This window comes from Scyliorhinus canicula, chromosome 5 (assembly GCF_902713615.1).
Source record: "Scyliorhinus canicula chromosome 5, sScyCan1.1, whole genome shotgun sequence".
Classification (NCBI taxonomy): Eukaryota; Metazoa; Chordata; class Chondrichthyes; order Carcharhiniformes; family Scyliorhinidae; genus Scyliorhinus; species Scyliorhinus canicula.
The window spans coordinates 79600672-79622925 of record NC_052150.1 but is presented as its reverse complement, the minus strand read 5'-3'; the positions used below and the strand labels follow the sequence as shown (position 1 = coordinate 79622925).

Here is a 22254-nt window from a genome sequence, read left to right as displayed (position 1 = left end):
ACAACGCCAGCAACCCGGGTTCAATTCCAGTCTTGGGCGACTGTCTGTGTGGAGTTTGCACATTCTCTCCTTGTCTGCATGGGCTTCCGCCAGGCGCTCCGGTTTCTTCCCACAGTCCAAAGATGTGTAGGTTAGGTGGATATGGCATGTTAAATTATCCCTTAGTATCCAAAGATGTGCAGGCTAGGTGGGGTTACAGGGATGGGGTGGGGAGTGTGTCTAGATGGCGTGCTCTTTCAAAGGGTCGGTGCAGACTCAATGGGCCGAATGGCCTCCTGCACTGTAGGAATTCTATGGTTCTAATGCTCATAGATTAATTTAGTATTGTTAGCCCTAGTTTTATCATATGCCTCAGTGTTGTGTTTCAATTTAATTTTTAACCTCTTTATTTATCCACAGAATTGTACCCCTTTGTGCATATGTGTGTCACTGACTATTCATTTCTTACAATTTTGAAACTGCCAGAACCTCTCTGCTTGCTGAACAGGAATCCACAAAATAGGTAATTTCCTAACTTTGAGCTCTCAGGAGGGAAATCTGTTGGGAACAAAAAGTAAAACTGAATCTCTATAATATAGAAAGAGAACAAACTCCATTTGCAGAATAGCTCAGAAATCAGAAACCCTTGACCAATTGAAAAGGTTAAAATATAAATGGTAAATACATCATTTTGCTTTAAGTATATGGAGGTTATAAAGCAAAGTTAAATCTTCAAGCTTAGAGCTAATACAAACGTGCTCCACATTCTAATCATTGCTACATAGCCTGCATATCACAACATAATCACAAAGTACAATTTGGACCATATATATTTTGCTTGAAGGTATCTCATGTAGTCTCAGTCAGCATTTTAACATTTGTTCCTTTTCTGCCATTACAGACTTGGAGGTGCAGCCTTCCAGCATTGCCAGCAACTCTGAGCAAGACAATAGCAGATAGCTCCTTGAAGCATAGCTACACAAATCCTTGAGAATTCAGTTAATGAGAATGCAAAGGCATAATGGTGAGAAACAGTGTAGAAATGAGGCCGACAGGAGGAGCAGGAACCTGCTGGCTGGAAGACCACACAGTTATCAATGACCTTCTGTACTTTCTTAAATACAGCAGTTAATCTGAATTTGGCAGTCAACTCATACTCCTCTTGCCCTTCAGAGAGGAGATGAAAATGTTGGCCAACATCTTAAAGAACTGCTAGCCTGAAATGAAACAGCAGCAGAAATATTCAGAATGTTTATTCATTCTTGGAATGTGGGCAAGACTAAAACGGCTGGCAATTATTGTTCTTCCCATTATACTCTATGAATATGGTGGTGTGCCATCTTCAGCTTCCATAACAGATCATACCAGTCTCCTCCAATGCCTTTTCACTTTTGGCCAACTGGTTAGGATTGCACCTGTCTGTTTCCATTCTTATCTGTCTAATCATAGCCAATAACCTCCTCACGTTTGAGAACAACTGTCTTTTCTTCACGAACCCTGTCTGGTCCTCCCCAATCACATTCAGGAGACACTCTTCCAACCTTTGCCAGTATCTTGGCATCTACATTCAACAGAATAATGGGCCTATATTACCCACCAGTTCCTTGTGCTTCTTTAATAGTAAAGACATTAAAGCCTGCCCTATCGTTTGCAGCAAGGCACCCCTACTCATCGCATCCTCAAACATTCCCACATCAACGGCACTTGGAGGGGGTCGGGGTTGCGGGTGGTGGCAACGGTACAGCTTCCGATGACCCCAGGTAAGTATAAGGTGAGTCCAGTGGTAGTGGTCATGTTGAAGATTTGGAGGTAGTTTAGACAACACTTTACGCTGAGGGCTGGGTCAGGCAGTATGCCAATCAGGGGGAACCATGGGTTTGAGCCGGGGAGGATGGATGCCCGGTTTCAGGAATGGGACGAGAGAGGAATCAGGGAAGTAAAGGATGTGTTCCGAGGGGGCGATTTGCAAGCTTAGAAGAGCTGAGAGAGAAGTATGCATTGGGGCGAAGGAAAGGGTTTAGGTATATGCAGGTGCGAGACTTTACGAGGAAAGTTTTCCCGACCTTCCCAATAGCATTGGCCTCCTCCTGGAGGCTCCTGAAAATATGACCAAGATAAAGTGGGCCACATCGTTGCAGTTTGCGGCAACACCCGAGGATTGGAGATAGAAAAGGGACAGAAATGAGAAGTGGCATCTTCAGACAAGGAATGAGGCAAGGGGGGACCAAAGCAAGGTGAGCCAGCAGAACATAACTACTGTACACTAAACAGGTCAGTGAGCAGTTGATAGAACGGCGCTTTTTCATCCTTTCTCTTGCCAATTATATCAAGCACAGGGGTGTACCAAACTGCTGCATGGACTGATAGGAATGGGAAGATAGTGAAAGATGGAATTTAATGCAGGGAGGTATGAAGTATTGCAATTTGGCCGAAGATATTGAGAAAGACAATGTAGACTTATTGGTACAGTTCTAAAGAATTTCCAGGAACAGTGGGATCGGAGGGATTAGGTACATCAATCTTTACATCAATCTTTGAAGGTGACAAGACATATTGAGAGAGTAACACTTAACTTGCAGGGCTATAGAGATAGAATGCAGGAATGGGACTGATTAGATTGTACTACAGAGGGCCAACATGGACGCATGTGCTAAAGGAACATCGGTAATTATGGATGATTTTAATCTAGGGCAGCGCGATGGCACAGTGGTTAGCACTGCTGCCTCACGCCGCCAAGGTCCCAGGTTCAATCCCAGCCCTGGGTCACTGTCCATGTGGAGTTTGCACATTCTCCCTGTGTTTGCATGGGTTTCGCCCCACAATTCAAAGATGTGCAGGGTAGGTGGATTGGCCATGCTAAATTGCCCCTTAATTGGAAATAATGAACTGGGTACTCTAAATTATTATTTTTTTAATGGATCATAAGGTGTACTCCCGGACCGATTTCTTTGTCTTGGGGAGGACCCTACTGGCTGGGGTGGTGGATACGGGGCACTCGGCAATCACGATCTGGGACCATGTTCCGCACTGGGTGCACCTGCAGGTGAGTATGGATAGCAAGCAGCGCCCGCAATGGCGGTTGGTTGTAGGACTGTTGGCGGACGAAGCGGTATGCAAGAGGCTGAGGAAGTGCTGAACTTCCTGCAGGTAAATGATACGGGGGAGGTCTCAGCAGCGGTGGTCTGGGAAGCGCTGAAGGCAGTGGTGAGAGGAGAGCTGATCTCGATCCAGGCCCACAGGGACAGGACGGATAGGGCAGAAACGGACCGACTGGTAAAAGAGATTCTACGAGTTGATAGGAGGTATGCGGAGGCTCCAGAGGCAGGGCTTTTAAGGGAATGCCAGAGGCTACAGGTGCAATTTGGTCTGTTGGCCACCAGGAGGACAGTGGAACAGCTCAGAAAGGCGAAGGAGGCGATTTACGAGCACGGTGAGAAGGCCAGCAGGATGCTTGCATGGCAGCTCAGAAAGGCGAAGGAGGCGATTTACGAGCACAGTGAGAAGGCCAGCAGGATGCTTGCATGGCAGCTCAGAAAGGCGAAGGAGGCGATTTACGAGCGCGGTGAGAAGGCCAGCAGGGTGCTTGCACAGCAGCTCAGAAAGAGGGAGGTGGCTAGCGACATAGGGATGGTTGTTGACGGGGATGGGAACCTAGTTGAGGACTCGGGGCTGAGCAAGGCCTCTCGGGATTTTTATAGCAGGTTGTATCGGTCGGAACCCTCTGCGGGGCCGGAGAGGATGAGGCACTTCTTGGAGGGGCTGACTTTTCCAAAGGTGGATGAGGATTTAGTAGAAGGGATGGGGGCCCCGATTGGCCTGGAGGAGATAGTGGAGGGTTTGAAGGCCATGCAGTTGAGTAAGGCCTCGGGACCGGCGGGTACCCAGCCGAGTTCTATAAAAAGTTAACGAGGCTAAGGAAAGAGTGGTTCTGCCCCAGACGATTTCACAGGCCATGATCTCGCTCATCCTGAAACGGGACAAGGACCCGGAGCTATGTGGGTCTTACAGGCGATTTCTTTATTGAACGTAGATATCAAACCCCCTGGCCAAAATATTGTCCTCCAGAATCGAGGACTGTACATCGGATGTTATTGTGGAGGATCAGACCGGGTTCGTTAAGGGTAGACAGCTAGTGGTCAACGTAAGAAGGCTGTTAAACGTGATCATGATGCCCCAAGAAGGTAGGGAGATTGAGGTAGTGGTCACGATGGATGCGGAGAAAGCCTTTGACCGGGTTGAGTGGGATTATTTATGTGAGGTGCTGGAGCAGTTCGGTTTTGGGAGGGGCTTTATTGACTAGGTTAGGTTGCTGTACCGGGCTCCGGTTGCAAGTGTACAGACAAACAGGATAACTTCGGACATTTGGGTAGCATGGTGGTTAGCATAAATGCTTCACAGCTCCAGGGTCCCAGGTTCGATTCCCGGCTGGGTCACTGTCTGTGTGGAGTCTGCACGTCCTCCCCGTGTGTGCGTGGGTTTCCTCCGGGTGCTCCGGTTTCCTCCCACAGTCCAAAGATGTGCGGGTTAGGTGGATTGGCCATGCTAAATTGCCCGTAGTGTCCTAAAAAGTGAGGTTAAGGGGGGGTTGTTGGGTTACGGGTATAGGGTGGATACGTGGGTTTGAGTAGGGTGACCATTGCTCGGCACAACATCGAGGGCCGAAGGGCCTGTTCTGTGCTGTACTGTTCTATTCTATGTTCTATTTCAGATTGCACCTGGGGATGAGACAGGGAAGCCCCCTCTCCTCACTGCTGTTTGCACTGGCGATAGAGCTGCTGGCAATTGCTCTGAGCGCTGGAAGGGGCGGGGGGGGGGGGGGGGTGGAGCACAGGGTCCTGCTGTATGTGGATGAATTACTGTTGTATGTCTCAGACCCAATGGAGGGGATGGATGAAATTATGGGAATTTTAGGGGAGTTCGGCTAGATTTTGGGATATAAGCTCAATATGGGGAAGAGCGAGATGTTTGTGGTCCAGGCAAGGGGTCAGGAGAGGCGACTGGGGGAACTGCCGTTCAGAGTGGCAGGGGACAGTTTTAGGTACTTGGGTATCCAAGTGGCGAGGGATTGGGACAGGTTACATAAATTGAACTTGGCCCGACTAGTGGAGCAGATGAAGGAGGATTTCCGGAGATGGGACGCGCTCCCGTTGTCTTTGGCGGGCAGAGTTCAATCGGTGAAAAAGACGGTCCTCCCGAGGTTCTTATTCGTTTTCCAATGCCTCCCCATCTTCATCCTTTTTTAAGCGGATCAATAAAATTATTGTTGGCTTTGTGTGGGGAGGGGGCAAGTCCCCGCGGGTGAAGAGGGCAATGCTCGAGCGGGGTCGGGGGGATGGTGGGCTCTCGCTGCTGAATTTCAGCAATTATTACTGGACGGCTAAGAGAGTGGGTGAGGAGGTGGCTGGTGGGGATAGGGAGCCGGCGTGGGTGCGCATGGCGGCGTCTTGTAAGGGCACAAGTCTGGGGGTTCATTGGTAACAGCGCCTTTGCCGTTCCCGCCGGCGCGATACTCCACCTGTCCAGTGGTGGTGGCGGCCCTGAGAGTCTGGGGGCAGTGGAGGAGACATGGGAGCATAGGGGGCATCGGTATGGTCCCCAATCAGCGATAATCACCGGTTTGCCCTGGGGAGGATGGACGGGGATTCCGAATTTGGCGGAGAGCGGGGATTGAGAGGATGGATAAAGTTTGCATTGGCGGGGGGAAACGAATTTCGATATCTACAGGTGCGGAACTTTCTGCGGAGGCAGGTACCAACCTTCCCACTCCTGCCCCTAAGGGGGATTCAGGACAGGGTGGTTTGTAGAGGATGGATAGGAGGGGAGAGTCTCGGACATATATAAAAAGCTTATGAGCTTGGAGGGGATGCAGAACGAGGAGCTGAAGCAAAAGTGGGAGGAGGAGCTGGGGGGAAAGATAGAGGAGAGCCTCTGGGCGGACGCGTTGGGTAGCATCAACGCGACCGCAACGGGCAGCAGGCTCAGCCTGATCCAATTTAAGGTCGTTCACTGAGCTCACATGACAGTGGCCCAGATGAGCAGATATTTTGGGGTGCAGGACAGGTGTGCGGGGGGCCAGCGAACCATGTCCACATATTCTGGGCATGCTCAAAACTGAGGGGATTTTGGCAGGGGTTTGCCGATGCCATACCCAAGGTATTAAATACAAGGGTAACAATGAGTCCAGAGGTGGCGATTTTCAGGGTGTCTCAGGATCCAGGTTGAGAAAGAGGCAGGCGTTCTGGCCTTTGCTTCCCTGGTAGCCCGGAGGCGGATATTACTAGCATGGAGGGACTCTGAGCCCCCAAAATCAGATACCTGGCTATCGGACATGGCTGCCTGCCTCTGCCTGGAGAAAATTAAGTTCGCCATGAGAGGGTATCTGTTAGGGTTAGCCCGGAGGTGAAAACCATTTGTCACCTTTGCAGAGAATTAACCGTCAGCAGAAGGGGGGTGGGTGGGTTAGGCTAGCGTAGATTAGGGAGGTAAATGATGTGGGACCTGTGGGAGAGGGAGGCGGTATTTGCACTATGTTAATGTTTTCCTTCTTATGTACATTGTTGATTTTGTTGCTGTTACAATGCCAAAGAAATACGTCAATAAAATGTTTATTTTTTAAAATGGATGATTTTAATCTGCATGTAGATTGGACAAATCAAATTAGTCAGAATACCATAGAGGAGAAACTCCTGGAGGGTGGGTTTCTGGACCAATATGTCGAGGAACCAATTCGAGAACAGGCCATCCGAGACTAGGTATTGTGTAATGTGAAAGGAATCATTGGCAATGAGCAACCATAATATGGTTGAATTCTTCATCCAAGATAGAGAGTGATGTAGTTGATTCTGATACTCGGGCCCTGAATCTAAATAAAGGAAACGACAATGATATGAGGTGCGAGTTGCCTATGATGAATTAGAAAATGTTAATTAAAGGGATGACGGTGGATAGGTAATGATAAACATTCAAGGAAGAACTGCAACAATTGTTAATTCCAAAAATAAAATGAGAAAGTTGGCCAAACCATGGCTTACAAGGGAAATTAGAGATAGTATTAGATCCAAGAAAGAGGCATTCCAATTGGTCAAGAGAAACAACAGGCCTGAGGATTGGGAGCGGATTGGGAGGGAATAAAAAAACTGACTGTAAATGCTTCTGTCAGTAGGTGAAGAGAAAAAAGATTGGTGAAGACAAATGTATGTCCCTTACAGTCAGAAACAGGGGAATTTATAATACAGAACAAAGAAATGGCTGACCGACTAAATACCTACTTTAATTCTGTCTTCACAAAGGAGGGCACAAATAACCTACCATAAATGTTGAGGAAGACGGTTTAGTGAGAGGGAGGAACTGAAGAAGATTAGTATTAGTAGGGAAATGGGGCGGAATTCTCCGCTCCCCACGCGGCGTGGGAGAATCGCAGGAGAGCCCTCCGACATTTTTCACGCCCCCCGCGATTCTATCCCCCCTCCCCCCCGGCTCGGATAAATCGCCGCTCGCCGTTTTTCACGGCGATTCTCCGACCCCGATGGGCCGAGTGGCCGGGACCGTTTCACGACAGCGTAACACACCTGGTCGCTGCCGTCGTGAAACGGGCACCAGATGCCCATTTGGGGCTTCTAGGGGGCCGTTTGGGGCAAGAGCACCACGACTGTGCTCGGGAGGGGACAGGCCCGCGATCGATGCCCACTGATCGTCGGGCCGGCGTCCAAATCGGACGCACTATTTCCCCTCCGCCGCCTCGCAAGATCAAGCCGCCACGTCTTGCGGGGCGGCTGAGGAGAAAGACGGCCACCGCGCATGCGCGGGTTCGTGCCATCAGCGTCATGACGTCAGCCGCGCATGCGCAGGTTGGAGCCGGCCAATCTGCGCATGCGCGGCTGACGTCATTAGGTAGAGCCAGCTGCGTCATTCTTGGCGCGACGCCCCCACGGCCAAGGGTTACGGAGCGCCGCTCCTAGCCCCGCCGGGAGGGGAGAATAGGGGGCGAGGAACGGCCTCTGAGGCCTTCGTGAAACTCGGCCAAGTTCACGACGGCCCTCACGATTTTTCCCAGGAGCGGAGAATTCCGCTCATGGTATTTGGGAAATTGATGGGATGGGAATGAGGGCAGCACGTTAGCATTGTGGATAGCACAATTGCTTCAGAGCTCCAGGGTCCCAGGTTCGATTCCGGCTTGGGTCACTGTCTGTGCAGAGTCTGCACATCCTCCCCGTGTGTACATGGGTTTCCTCCGGGTGCTCCGGTTTCCTCTCACAGTGCAGGTTAGGTGGATTGGCCATGATAAATTGCCCTTGGTGTTGGGTGGGGTTACTGGGTTATGAGGATAGGGTGGAGGTGTTGACCTTGGGTAGGGTGCTCTTTCTAAGAGCTGGTGCAGACTCGATGGGCCGAATGGTCTCCTTCTGCACTGTAAATTCTATGAAGGCTGATAAATCCCCAGGGCCTGATAATTTACATTCCGGGGTATATATGGAGATGGCCCTAGAAATAGTGGATGCATTCATGGTCATCTTCCAATATACTATAGTCTCTGAAACAATTTCTACAGATTGGAATGTAGTTAATGTAACCCCAATATTTCAAAAGGAAGGTAGAGAGTAAACAGAGGACTGGCGGGATGCTCCATTTTTCCGGCAGCCTGGGGGTTTTCCGACGACATGGGACTGCCCCACAATTGGAAACCCTATTGACCGGCCAGCATTATGGAGAAACTTGCCGGTGGGGTGAACAGGAAATGTGGAACGGGGGGGAGGAGAATCCAGTCCAGGGAATTTAGACCAGTAACCTGACGTCGGTAGTCGGGAAAATTCTGGAATCCATTATCAAAGATTTTTTAGCAGAGCATTTGGAAATCAGTGGCAAGATCAGACAGAAGCAGCATGGATTTATGAAAGGAAAATCATACTTGGCAAATTACTGGAATTCATCGAGGATATAATGAGTAGAGTTTGTCATAATATACACCAGTACATCATGGTGCAGACACACACTGATGGACACACACAGGGACCAATCAACATGCCCAAACACCGCAGCCAATCACGTTAGAATACACACACTATAAAGGCAGAGGACACCACGGTTCCCGCTCATTCTGGGTGCTGCCTCTGCGTGGAACAAGAACTCATCCAGTCCAGCACAGACTCATAACACGTGCTGAGAGAATCAACTGGTTCAGACAAGGCTTTGGTCTCTAGTTTAAGTTAGCATCATTTAGACACGCAGTCATCGTGAGTTAGTTAGCAGTTAGTTAATAAAATTGAGTTGAACCTTCCTCAGTGTTGGTAGTGTCTGTTCATCTCTCAAGTCTACACTAGCCAACACTTCAGAGTTGACGAGGGACCCCAGTGGATGTGATTTGTTTGGACTTTCAGAAGGACTTCCACAAAGTCCCACATAAGAGATTAGCGTATAAAATTAAAGTGCATGGAATTAGGGGTAGTGTACTGAGATGGCTAGAAAACTGGTTGGCAGACAGGAAACAAAGAGCAGGAATAAACTGTTCTTTTTCCAAATGGCAGGCAGTGACTAATGGGGTACCGCAGGGATCGGTGTTGGGACCCCAGCTACTCAAAATATATATTAATGATTTAGGTGAGGGAACAAAATGTCATATCTCCGAATTTGCAGATGGTACAAAGTTGGGTGGGAGGGTGAGCTGTTAGGAGGGGGCAGAGATGATTCAGCGTGATTTGGACAAGTTGAGTGAGTGGGTAAATGCATGGTAGGTGCAGTACAATGTGGATAAATGTGAGGTTATCCACTTTGGTAGCAAAACCAGGAAGCAGGTTACTATCTGAATTGCCATAAATTAGGAGAGGCGAATGTTCAATGAGACCTAGGTGCTGTCATACTCCAATCGCTGAAGGTAAGCATGCATGTCCAGCAGGCGGTAAAGAAGGTACATGATATGTTGGCTTTCATAGTGAGAGGATTCGAGTACAGGAGAGAGATGTCTTACTGCAATCATACAGAGCCTTGGTGAGGCGACACCCAGAATATTGTGTGTAGTTTTGGTCTCATCCATTCCTGCTATCAAAGGGGTGTTGAGAAAGTTTATAGACTGATTCCTGAGATGGCTGGACTGACATATGAGGAGAGATTGAGTCGGTTAGGATTTTACTGGCTGGAGTTGAAAAGAATGAGGGGGGTTCTCAAACACATACAAAATTCTAACATGACTAGACAGGATAGATGCAAGAAGGATGTTCCTGATGGTGGGAATCTCCTGAACCAGGGCTCACAACCTGAGTATACGGGGTAGACCATTTAGGACCGAGATAAGGAGAAATTTCTTCCGCCAGAGAGTGGTGGACCTGTTGAATTTTCTACCACAGAAAGTATTCAAGGCCAAAACACTGTATGTTTTCAAGAAGCAGTTAGATAAAGCTCTTGGGGGCGACAGGGATCAAAGAATATGGGGCGGGCAGGCGGGAGGGGAAAATCAGGCTATTGAGTTGGATGATCAGCCATGATCATAATGAATGGTGGAGCAGGCTCACGGCTGAATGACCACATCCTGTTCCTATTTTCTATGTTTCAATGGGTCAACTGGCTTCCTGTATCATCATGGCTCTCTGGCCTGGATTTTTGCAGTGGAGGCAGGAAACGAGCCAGGTTTGCTTTGCTATCAGGAGCTCACCTCCAGTGGGAAACTGATTAAGGGTCTATGGGGACAAGTCCTTAATTAACATGGAGATGGGTTCCCTATTCATTTAGAGGCAGTGGGGATGCAAATAGTAAGATGAAGTGAGGACTGATTTATGCTTTCCACGCTAACCAGTACAGAGGTTGCAGATAAAGGTTTGCTGATTGTCCCAGATATCTGCAGAGCACCAGAGGAAAGCGAGCTGTCCCAGGAGAGCTAGTAGCTTGGCACCCAGGGCAAAGCTGTCCCTTTCTTCATTGATTGGAACTTGGATTCAATGGTGAAGGGTCGGAGGGAGTGGAGGGAGGTCCTCTTCCCAGAGCATGGCAGGAAGAGTCCACATCATTGAGCAGCAGGATCGCCTCTCCATTAAGTATCATCTCATTGTCCCCTCCCATCTCCTCTTTTCCTGAATGAGCTGATTCCTTGAAAGCCTAAGCATCCTCAAGGTCCACATGTCTCTGGAAGGCCATGTTATGGAGAGCGAAATAAACCACCACAACATTTAAGATACTTGTGGGGGGGGGGGGGGGGGGGGGGGGGGGGCGCGGGTATAGCCGGATGATACCCGACTCCTCCAGGCACCGGAATTGAAGAAACCATAAAATCCTGCTGCTGAGGGATCTTCTATGTTTCAGTGAGATCATAGGCCCAATTTAATCAGCCTTGCATCATCGGACAGCCCTGTCATCCTATGGATTAATCTAGTGAACTTTTGCCCTTCTGCCTCCAAGAGGAGTATGGCCAGGATTTTCAGAGCCCGTGCCGGGTCGGAGAATCGCCGGAGGCACGGGAAATTCCTGCCACACCGCTCCGACCCTGGGCCGCCGATTCTCCGGCGACCAGAGAATCAGCGGCAATTGCGGTCGCTGCAGCGCTGGTCGGTGACCGTTGGTACAGGCAATCACGCCCATGCCGACGTCGGCCGCCGCGTGCATGCACGGACCCGCATGCGGCCACCGTGCACATGTGCGGCTGCGCGGTCTGGACAGCAGGGCCCCGCCACCATCCAGAGCGGCGGGACGCACACCGGGGCCCTGCTAGCCCCCTGAAAAATGGACAATCACCCCGGACTTTCGAAGAAAAAGTCCGGAGTGATTCTCGCCCATTTTCTGGCAGGTGTGGTGACTTAATCCCCAAAAGGGTGAATCCTGGCCTATATCTTTCCTTACATGCGGAGACCAAAAAAGGCGAGTCCCCGCCATCTGAAAAATTCAGGCCAAGGTGTGGCCTTGTACAATTGTAGCAAGACATCCTTATTTTTGTGCTCTAATCCTCTTGTAAGAAAGGCCAACATGCCATTGCCTTCTAATAGCTTACATACATGCTAACTTTCTGATTTCCTTGTATGAACGAACATATCCAAGACTCCCTGAACATCAACATTTAAAGGATTCAAAGCTTTGAAATATCTCTGCTTTTCTATACTTACAATCAAAATGAATCACCTCACAATCCTAACATTATAACTGACTTGATTGGATTTGTCCTGCTTTCTCTGGAAGGACAAACTTGGGCAATTTTAATCGTTGTTGGGTAGATGCAAGTTTGCCAGTATTGGAACAGATTGGAAATAGGCATGCCCCTAGACAGAGAATAAGACTTCAATAGTACAGCCATGAAGTGGTCGAGCCCATAGCTTTTCCTGTATCCAGTGGGCTGAGCCATCTCTTGATATCACATGGAATGAAGCAAATTGGCATCTGTGTTGGTGGGGACCACAGGAAGTGGCTGAGATGGAATTTTTTTATTTGTTCACAGAATGTGGGCATCACTGGCTAGGCCAGAAATATTGCTAATCCTTAATTGTCTTTGAGCAGGTAGCGGTAAGCCACCGTCTTGAACCCCTGCAGTTCATATGGTGTAGATACACCCACAGTGCTGTTAGGAAGGGAGTTCCAGCATTTTGACTCAATGACAGTGAAGTTCCAAGTCAGGATGGTAAGTGGCTTGGAGAGGAACTTGCAGGTGATGGAGTTCCCATACATATGCAGCCCTTGCCCTTCTAGCTGATTGAGGTCATGGTTTTGGAAGTGACGTTGAAGGAGCTTTGGTGAGTTGCTGCAGTGCATCTTTTAGATGGTACTATTTCCACTATATGTCAGTGGTGGAAGGACTGAGTGTTTAAAGTGGTGGACAGTGAGCTGCTTTGTCCTGGATGGTGGATTATTCACTTGGTACTACTGACTGAAGATGGTTGTGAGCGCTTCTCTTTTGGCTTTTGCACTGACAATGAGAGTAGAAATATTTGTTGCACCTCCTCCTCCACATTGTTATTTATTTATCCACCATCATACGGGACTATATGTGGTTGAACTGCAATGCTTTGATCCAATCCATCAGTGTGGGATGGCTTAATTCCATCTATGACATGCTAGTTCCACTGCAGTAATAGAGTCATAGAATGGTTACTGCACAGAAGATGCCATTTAACCATTGTGTCTCTTCTTGCCATCTGAAGGAACAATTCACCTAATGCCACTTCCCTGCCTTTTCCCCATAGCACTGCAAATGTTTCCTTTTCAAATAATGATCCAATTCCTTTTGAATGCCTCGATTGACCCTGACTCCACCACACTCTCAGACAGTGCATTCCAGAACTTAACTGCTGGCTGCTTGAAAATTGCTTCTTTTGTCAGTTACCTTAAATCTATCTCCTCTAGTTCTCAATCATTCCACCAATTCCACTGTGGTGGTATGCATCACTGTAAATACACAAGGGTTTAACGTAAGTACACGTAGACTAGAGAGACACTAGAGGGGGCACCAGAGACATGACACACAGACATTCAACCAATAGGTCAGTAAGATAGGACACGACCAATGGGCATTCACAATGGACACTACCACAGGGTCCCATTATATCAACCCATATATAAAGGACACAGCACACATGATCTTCCTCTTTCCAGTGGAGACACTCAGTGAGTACACAGGGTTGATTCAACACGTCATACCCACCACGTGGATTGTAGCAGACTGGTTCGTCAGTCTGACTAGCTATAGCAGGATTAACAGGAGAGTCGAATCCAAGTAGGAGAATTGTAAATAGTTCAATAAACATGTTGAAGTTATCTCCACGTCTGAACCTTCCTTTGTCAGAGTGCACATCAAGGAAGCAGCTTATGCTACGTCAAGAGCATAACAAAACATCCACCAAGCAACAGTTTTGCCCTATCACTCTACACAGACCCTGCATGATTTGAATACCTCTATGAAATCTCTTAACATTCTCTTCACCAAGCAGAACAGTCCCAGAGCAGGATTCACCATTTCACCAGCCCTGTTTTCCTGAGTGACGGGCCCCAGCCAGCAGCAGGATCTTTCATTCCGGCAGCCGGCCAATGGGGATTCCCATTGTGGCCATGCTGTTGGGAAACCCGTGGGCGAGGGTGCGCTGCCGGCTAAGCAGAGGATCCCACAGACTGAGAATCTGCTACCAATTTCTCCAAATATTCTACGTAACTGAAATTCCTCATCCCTGGAACCATCTAGTAAATCGTTACTGCACTCTCTGTAATGCCTTAACAGGCTTCCTAAAGTGTGCTGCCCAGAACTGGATCAATGCTCACCTGTCACATGAAAGGTGCGTGAAAATGGTGGGTCGCGAAGGTCGGCCGGTGTGGGCTGCAAAGGTCGGCCAGCCAAGGTCGCAAAGGTCAGCTGGCATGTGTCCTGGAGGATGGCCGGTTGGTAAAAATGGGTCCCGGACAAAAATGTTTGAAAAACACTGGTCGAGGTTATTAATATACATGAGGAAGGGGAGGAGTCCTAACACCGTTCCCCAGTAAACTTAACTCTAAACCACTACTCTTTGTAGTAATGTTACTCAGTCGATTTGCAGTCCATATTTCTCTTTTTTTAAGTACTTTAATTCCAAATTTTCGACTTTTCACATTTTACAGCAATAACAAACCAACCCAACACGTTACACCCACCACCCACCTCTCCCTCCCCGCCACCCCTCCCTCAGCAGGTAACCAACCCACTAAAATGCACAATAACCAAACCCCAACTTCTGTGGAACCCCTCACTCATCCGCCTGAGAGCAAATTTCACCATCACCAGGTCCCCCAGCCACACTGAGGCACAGGGTGGAGAAGCTGACCTCCACCCCAAAAAGACCCGTCTGTGAGCAATCAGCAAGGCGAAGGCTAAGACAACTGCCCCCGCTCCCGCCTGCAACTCTGACACTCCGAATATGGGGTTGGATTCTCTGTTTTAGAGACTAAGTCCCCAGGCCGGCGTGAAAACCATGGTCTTTTACGCCAGGACAACTGGCGCCAAAACGCCACTGACTCCCCGTTTTGCTGGGGGCTTGCAGGGAGGCAGCATAGAGCTTGCAGCTCTTGCTGCCGATACAGTCCCCAACACTTCCAGTTCAGACACCGCGCATAAGCACGGCGGCAGCCACGCCCTGCTCCATGGCATGGAGTCAGCCCGCAGACCTGGACCACCAAAGTAGTGCCCCACATCGGCCACTAGCGCAGCCCGGACCGCCCGCCCACAGAGCCCCATCTACAGGCTCCACATCTACATGTCAACCCCCAAAATGGTGCTGAAAACTGCCCTCCAAAAGTTTTCCAGCTTCGGTCAGGACCAAATCATATGCATGTGATTCGCAGGACCTTTCCCATATCGCTCACAGACATACTTAACCCATCAAACTGCCAGCTCATCCTTGACTTTGTGAGGTGCGCCCTATACACCACCTTCAGCTTATCAGCCCCAGCCTCGCTCACCCAAGTCGAGGCATTTACCCTCTGCAGCACCACACACCACAATCCCTCCTCCAATGCCGCTCCCAGCTATTCCTCCCACTTAGCCTTAACTCCCTCCATGGACATCTTATCCTCCTCCAAAATCCTCCCATTAATCACCATGAGAGCCACCCTCTACAACCCCCCCCCCCCCCCCCCCCCCCCCCGCAACCCCCCACTAACAGCACTCCCTCCAACAATCCAGTTCATATTTCTACTGTCCCTTTTATTCAATAGCTGTAATTTTGCCCACAAGTCTGTTTTGTGGCAATGGCGTAGTGGTATTGTCACTGGTTTCGTAAAGACCTAGGGAATGCTCTGGGGACGTGGGATCGAATCCCACCTGGGCAGTTGGTGGAATTTGAATTCAATTTTTTAAAATGTTAAATCATTGTCGATTGTCAGAAAGACCCATCTGGTTCACTAATGTCCTTTAGGAAAAGAAATCTGCTGTCCTTACATGGTCTGTCCTACATGTGACTCCAGGCCCAGAACAATGTAGTTGACTCTTGAATGCCCTCCAGGGTGGGCAACAAACAACTGGCCCAATCAGCAATGCCCTCATCCCATGGATGAATTAAAAAAATAATCAGATGCTTTTTGAAAGTTTATGAACCATATTAATAGCATTATCTTCATCAGCCCCCTCTGTTAACTCATAGAAAAACTCAAGCAAGTTAATCACAATCTCCCCTTATCAAATCCATGCTGGTTTTCCTTAATTAACCCACATTTGCCCAAATGGCTTAATTTTGCTCGAATAATCAGCTGGAATTTAAACCTGCGACGGAGCAGGTGAGCCATTGAAAGCTCCGTTCACATCAGCAGGACTGGAAGGTCCTGCCGGCGATAAAGGCTGGAAAATTCCAGCCTTCATCTCTCAGGCCTTTCCCACCACTGAGGTTTAATTGGCTAGCCTGTTGTGGTTGGGCTTATATTTACAACCATTTTAGAATAAGGGTTTAAGATTTGCACACTGTCCAGTTCTTTGGGAGTAGCTCTGAATCTGAGGAAGATTAGAAAATTATGGCCAGTGCCTCCACAATTTCCACTCTCACTCCCTTCAGTAGCCAGTACTAACTCCTTATCATTTTTAAACCTTTTAAGTGACGGAATGAGCTCCACTTTCACCATTACCTGAGTAGTATCCTCTTCCTTGCTAAAATCAGGTGCAAAGTATTTCTTAAAACCTCAAACATGTCCTCTGCCTCCATGTGTACATCCCCTTTTTGGTCCTTAATAGGCTCACCTCTTCATCTGACCAGTTTTTTACTATTTCTATGCCTGTAGAAGAGATTTTGATTCCACTTTGTGTTAGTTGCCAGTTTCTCTTCATACTCTCTTTGCTTTCTTGTTTCTTCAATTCCCCTTTGAACCTTCTTTCTCCAACCTTGGGCAGGATTCTCCAAAAATCGGGCTATGTCCCTGATGGAACCATCAATTCACCAGACACGTGTTTCCGATATGAATCTAGGCTTTAATCGACTTACTTCAGAGCCAGCCTGTTACCCGTTGATGAACTCTTAGTGAACTCAGGCTGACTCTGGACAAGGGTACTTATACAGCAGCACTAGGGGGAGGAGTCATGGGCGGAGCCAAGGATGGAGCCCAGTACAAGTTCCTGAGTACTCCCAGCGCTACTCCCCCTAGCGGTTGGATAGCGCTACTGCGCTTACAAAGACAGTGTGAATTATCATATCATATATTACATTCACCACATTCACCCCCTGCAAAAAAAATCAAGTCTGGCGGGGGTGGTGGTCTACAAAATCAGTCTGTCCGGTGGTCGAATTGTCCGCTGTGATCTGCGGAGCACCAGGATTGCAGCCTCTTGCGGTGGCTGGATGGGTGTTGTGTGCTGGGGTACGATGGTGGACTCCAGGGAGGGTTGTAACCGAGCTTCATACTCTCCTGGTTTGACCGGGGACTGGGGGGGGCGCTGGGGGCTGGCCGGCGCGGGTGCGCGGAACTGGTGGAGCGAGCTCGTGGGCTCGGTCGCGCAAGAGGGCGGCAGCATAGGGTGTAGGGTGAGAGGTCCTTCTATGGGGGTAGAGGGGGCGCTGGATCTGGCGGGTGCCAGATCCCGGAGGGATACAGTGTCCTGACGGCCGTCAGGGAACTCGACGAAGGCGTACTGGGGGTTGCAGTGAAGCAGGTGCACCTTTTCAACAAGGGGGTCGGTTTTGTGCGCCCTGACGTGTTTCCTCAGAAGTACGGGGCCCGGCGTCCTCAGCCATGCCGGAAGTGAGACCCCCGTGGTAGTGCCCCTGGAAAAAATGAAGAGCCTCTCGTGAGGGGTCTGGTTGGTCGCCGTGCACAAAAGGGACCTAATAGCGTGGAGAGTGTCTGGGAGGACTTCCTGCCACTGGGAGACTGGAGCTTTCTAGACCGGAGTGTCAGTAGGACGGTCTTCCAGACCGTCGCGTTCTCCCTCTCCACCTGCCCGTTCCCCCTGGGGTTGTAGCTAGTAGTCCTGCTCGAGGCAATGCCCTTGTCGAGAAGGTACTGACGCAGCTCGTCGCTCATGAAGGACGAACCCTGATCGCTGTGTACGTAGCTGGGGAAACCAAACAGGGTGAAGATGCTATGCAGGGCCCTAATGACTGTGTGGGAGGTCATGTCGGGGCACAGGATAGCGAATGGGAAATGGGAGAACTCGTCTACGACATTTAAGAAGTAAACGTTCTTGTTAGTTGAGGGGTGTGGCCCTTTGAAATCAATAGCGAGGCGATCAAAGGGCCTAGAAGCCTTGACCAGGTGGGCCCTGTCTGGTCTATAGAAGTGCGGTTTGCGCTCTGCACAGATCGGGCAGTCCCTGGTGACCGCTTTTACCTCCTCGTTGGAGAAAGGCAGGTTTCGGGCCCTGATGTAGTGGGCGAGCCAGGTGACCCCCAGATGGCAGAGGTCATTGTGGATGACTTTTAATCGGTCGATCTGTGCGCTGGCGCATGTCCCGCGGGATAGGGCATCCGGAGGCTCGTTGAGCTTCCCGGGTCGATATTTAATATCGTAATTGTAGGTGGAGAGTTCGATCCTCCACCTCAGAATTTTGTCGTTTTTAATTTTGCCCCTTTGCGAGTTGTCGAACATGAAGGCAACCGATCTTTGGTCGGTGATGAGGGTGAACCTCCTACCTGTGAGGTAGTGCCTCCAGTAACGGATAGCCTCCACAATGGCTTGTGCTTCTTTCTCGACTGAGGAGTGTCGGAGTTCTGAAGCGGAGAGGGCACGGGAGAAAAATGTGACTGGTCTCCCTGCCTGATTTAATGTGGCTGCAAGAGCTACCTCTGAGACGTCGCTCTCTACCTGAAATGGAGTGGATTCATCCACCGCCCGCATGGCCGCTTTGGCGATGTCCTTCTTGATGCCGTCGAAGGCCTGGCGTGCCTCAGCTGACAGGGGAAATCGTGTGGCCTTAAAGAGTTGGCGGGCTTTGTCCACATATTGAGGGACCTACTGGGCGTAGTAGGAGAAGAAGCCCAAGCACCGTTTGAGGGCCTTGAGGCAATGGGGGAGGGGGAGTTCTAAGAGGGGGCGCATACGGTCCGGGTCTGGGCCCAGGACTCCGTTTTCCACAACATAGCCGAGGATGGCTAGTCTGGTTGTGCGGAAAACGCATTTTTCCTTGTTGTACGTGAGGTTCAGTTTCTGGGCCGTCTGGAGAAAACGGTGGAGGTTGGCGTCGTGGTCCTGCTGGTCATAGCCGCAGATGGTGACATTGTCCAAGTACGGAAACGTGGCCCGCAGCCCGTACTGGTCCACCATTCGGTCCATTGCTCGTTGGAACACCGAGACCCCATTAGTGGTGCCGAAAGGGACCCGGAGGAAATGGAAGAGGCGGCCATCGGCCTTGAATGCCGTGTAGTGGCGGTCCTCCGGGCGGATTGGGAGCTGGTGGTATGCAGACTTCAGATCCACCGTGGAAAAGAGCCGGTACTGGGCGATCTGGCTTACCATGTCTGCAATCCTGGGGAGGGGATAAGCGTCGAGGAGCGTAAATCTATTTATAGTCTGACTGTAGTCGACCACCATACGGAATTTTTTCCCGGTCTTGACGACCACCACCTGAGCTCTCCAGGAACTATTGCTGGCCTCTATAACCCCCTCACTGAGTAGCCTTCGGACCTGTGTTCTGATAAATACCCTATCCTGCAGGCTATACCGCCTGCTACAAGTGGCTACGGGTTTACAGTCCTTTGTGAGATTGGCGAAGACAGGAGGGGGAGGAGATTCGCAACGTAGCGAGGCTGCAGATAGTGAGTGGGGGCAGGGGCCCTCCGAAGCTGAGGGTGAGGCTCTTGAGGTTACATTGGAAGTCTAGGCCAAATAAGAGTGGCGCGCAGAGTTCGGGCAAAACGTAGAGTTTGAATTTCAAGTAGCTAGCGCCTCGGATTGTGAGTGTTGCGGCGGTGCGCCCCTGGATCTGGACCGAATGGGAGCCTGAAGCGAGCGCGATAGTTTGCTGCACGGGGAAAACGGGGAGGGAACTACGTCTTACCAGGTCTGGATGTATGAAGCTCTCTGTGCTCCCGGAGTCGAAGAGGCATGGCGTTCTGTACCCGTTGATATGGACCTCTGCCATCGAGTTTCGTAGATTCTTTGGTCGTGATTGGTCCAGGGTGACCGCGCTGAGTTGCGGGTAGTCGGCGGCTCGATCAGCTGTGCTGGAGTGGCCCCGTGATGACTGCCCTCTGAGTTCATATTCGTATTCTTCCGCTGAGTTGTCCGAGCGCGGAGATGCCGATCGGGCCCGTGGGTCGCACGTGGCGGGCGGTGAGGAAGATGGCATCCAAGATGGTGGCCCCCATGAGTCACACGTGGCCGGCCGCGTGGTGGAGGTTTTCCAAGATGGTGGCCCCCATGGATCGCACGTGGCTGAAGGGGGCGGAGTCGGGGCATAGGCCGCAGCGTTTCAGGCCCCGCGGGCCTGCGAGTGAGGGGAGCGATTACTTCGAGTCGCTGGGGAGTTGGAAGCTGGGGCCCTTTTAGCGAGGCACACTCTTGTGTAATGGCCTTTTCGCCCGCAGCTGCTGCAGGTCACGTTGCGGGCCGGGCAGTGCTGCCGCGGGTGCTGATTCTGGCCGCAGAAATGGCAGGCTGGAGCAGCATAGTGGCTGGCTGGAGCAGCATGGTGGCTGGGCGGCTGCGTAGCACAGGCCTGGGGGAGTCGCTGGTCGGGGGCCCATGATTGGGTCGCGGGGTCCGCGGGGAACGAGTTAAGGCTGCGGAAGGAGACCTCCATCGTGGTAGCTGCTTCCACAGTCGTTTCTAAGTCCTGGGCCCCCTTTTCCAGCAGTCGTTGGCGCACATAGTTAGACCCGAGGCCCGCTACAAAAACATCGCGTACAGCAATTTCCCTGTGTTCAGCCGCGGTAACCGCTTGATAATTACAGTCATTGGACAAGTTATTGAGTTCCCTTAGGAATTCGGCGAGTGATTCTGTAGGCCGCTGGCGGCGAGTCGTGAACACATGGCGAGCGTAAACTTTGTTAACAGGCCTTACATAAATTTTATCGAGAACTGCGAGCGCTGCAGTATACGAACTGGCCAAGTTTAGTTGCGTAGGAGTGCAGTCTGTCAAAATGACAGTTCTCCCGAGGTTCTTGTTCCTTTTTCAGTGTTTGCCCATCTTTATCCCTAGGGCCTCTTTTAGAAGGGTGACTAGTAGCATCATGAGCTTTGTTTGGGCGCATGGGACCCCGAGGGTGAAGAGGGTCTTCTTGGAGCGGGGTAGAGATGGGGGGGGCTGGCGTTACCCAATCTCTCGGGGTATTATTGGGCGGCCAATGTGTCGATGGTGCGCAAGTGGATAATGGAGGGGGAGGGGGCAGCATGGAAACGGATGGAGAGGGCATCCTGTGGAGATACAAGCCTGGGGTCCCTGGTAACGGCGCCGTGGCCGCTCCCTCCTATGAGGTATACCACGAGTCCGGTGGTGGCGGCTACCCTCAAGATTTGGGGGCAGTGGAGGCGACATAGGGGAGAAGGGGGGGGCTCGATGGAGGGTCCGTTAAGGGGGAACCATAGGTTTGTCCCGGGGAACATTGATGGGGGATTTCAGGGTTGGCACAGAGCGGGCATCAGACAGCTGAGGGACCTGTTTATTGATGGGAGGTTTGCGAGCCTGGGGGAGTTGGAGGAGAAATTTGGGCTCCCCCCGGGGAACATGTTCAGGTATCTGCAGGTAAAGGCATTTGCTAGGCGGCAGGTGGAGGGATTCCCTGCGCTCCCCGCAAGGGGGGTGAGTGACAGGGTGCTCTCGGGGGTCTGGGTCGGAGAGGGGAAGATATCTGATATCTACAAGGTTATGCAGGAGGCGGAGGAGGCGTCAGTAGAGGAGCTGAAAGCTAAGTGGGAGGGGGAACTGGGGGAACAGATCAAAGACGGGACATGGGCTGATGCCCTGGAGAGGGTTAATTCTTCCTCCTCGTGTGCGCGGCTTAGCCTCATCCAATTCAAGGTGCTGCACCGGGCCCACATGACTGGGACGAGGATGAGTAGGTTCTTTGGGGGTGAAGACAGGTGTGTCAGGTGCTCGGGGAGTCCAGCGAACCATGCCCATATGTTCTGGGCATGCCCGGCACTGGAGGAGTTCTGGAAGGGGTTGGCGAGGATGGTGTCGAGGGTGGTGGGATCCAGGGTCAAGCCAGGATGGGGACTCGCGATTTTTGGGGTTGGGGTGGAGCCGGGAGTGCAGGAGGCGAAAGAGGCCGATGTGCTGGCATTTGCGTCCCTAGTCGCCCGGTGAAGGATCTTGCTACAATGGAAGGATGCGAGGCCCCCAAGCGTGGAGACCTAGATCAATGACATGGCGGGCTTCATTAAGCTAGAGAAGGTCAAATTCGCCTTGAGAGGGTCGGTACAAGG

The 22254-nt window shown here is 50.7% G+C and overlaps 1 long non-coding RNA gene across 1 annotated transcript in view; it reads left to right on the top strand.

Moving 5' to 3' along the window:
• LOC119966082 overlaps positions 1–2717 on the top strand; it is a 42329-nt gene extending 39612 nt beyond the window's left edge. Inside the window, exons 2-3 of the long non-coding RNA XR_005460673.1 lie at positions 400–502; positions 881–2717. This is a non-coding gene — a long non-coding RNA (uncharacterized LOC119966082). The remainder of the gene's footprint in view (positions 1–399; positions 503–880) is intronic.
• Positions 2718–22254: the final 19537 nt, after the last annotated feature.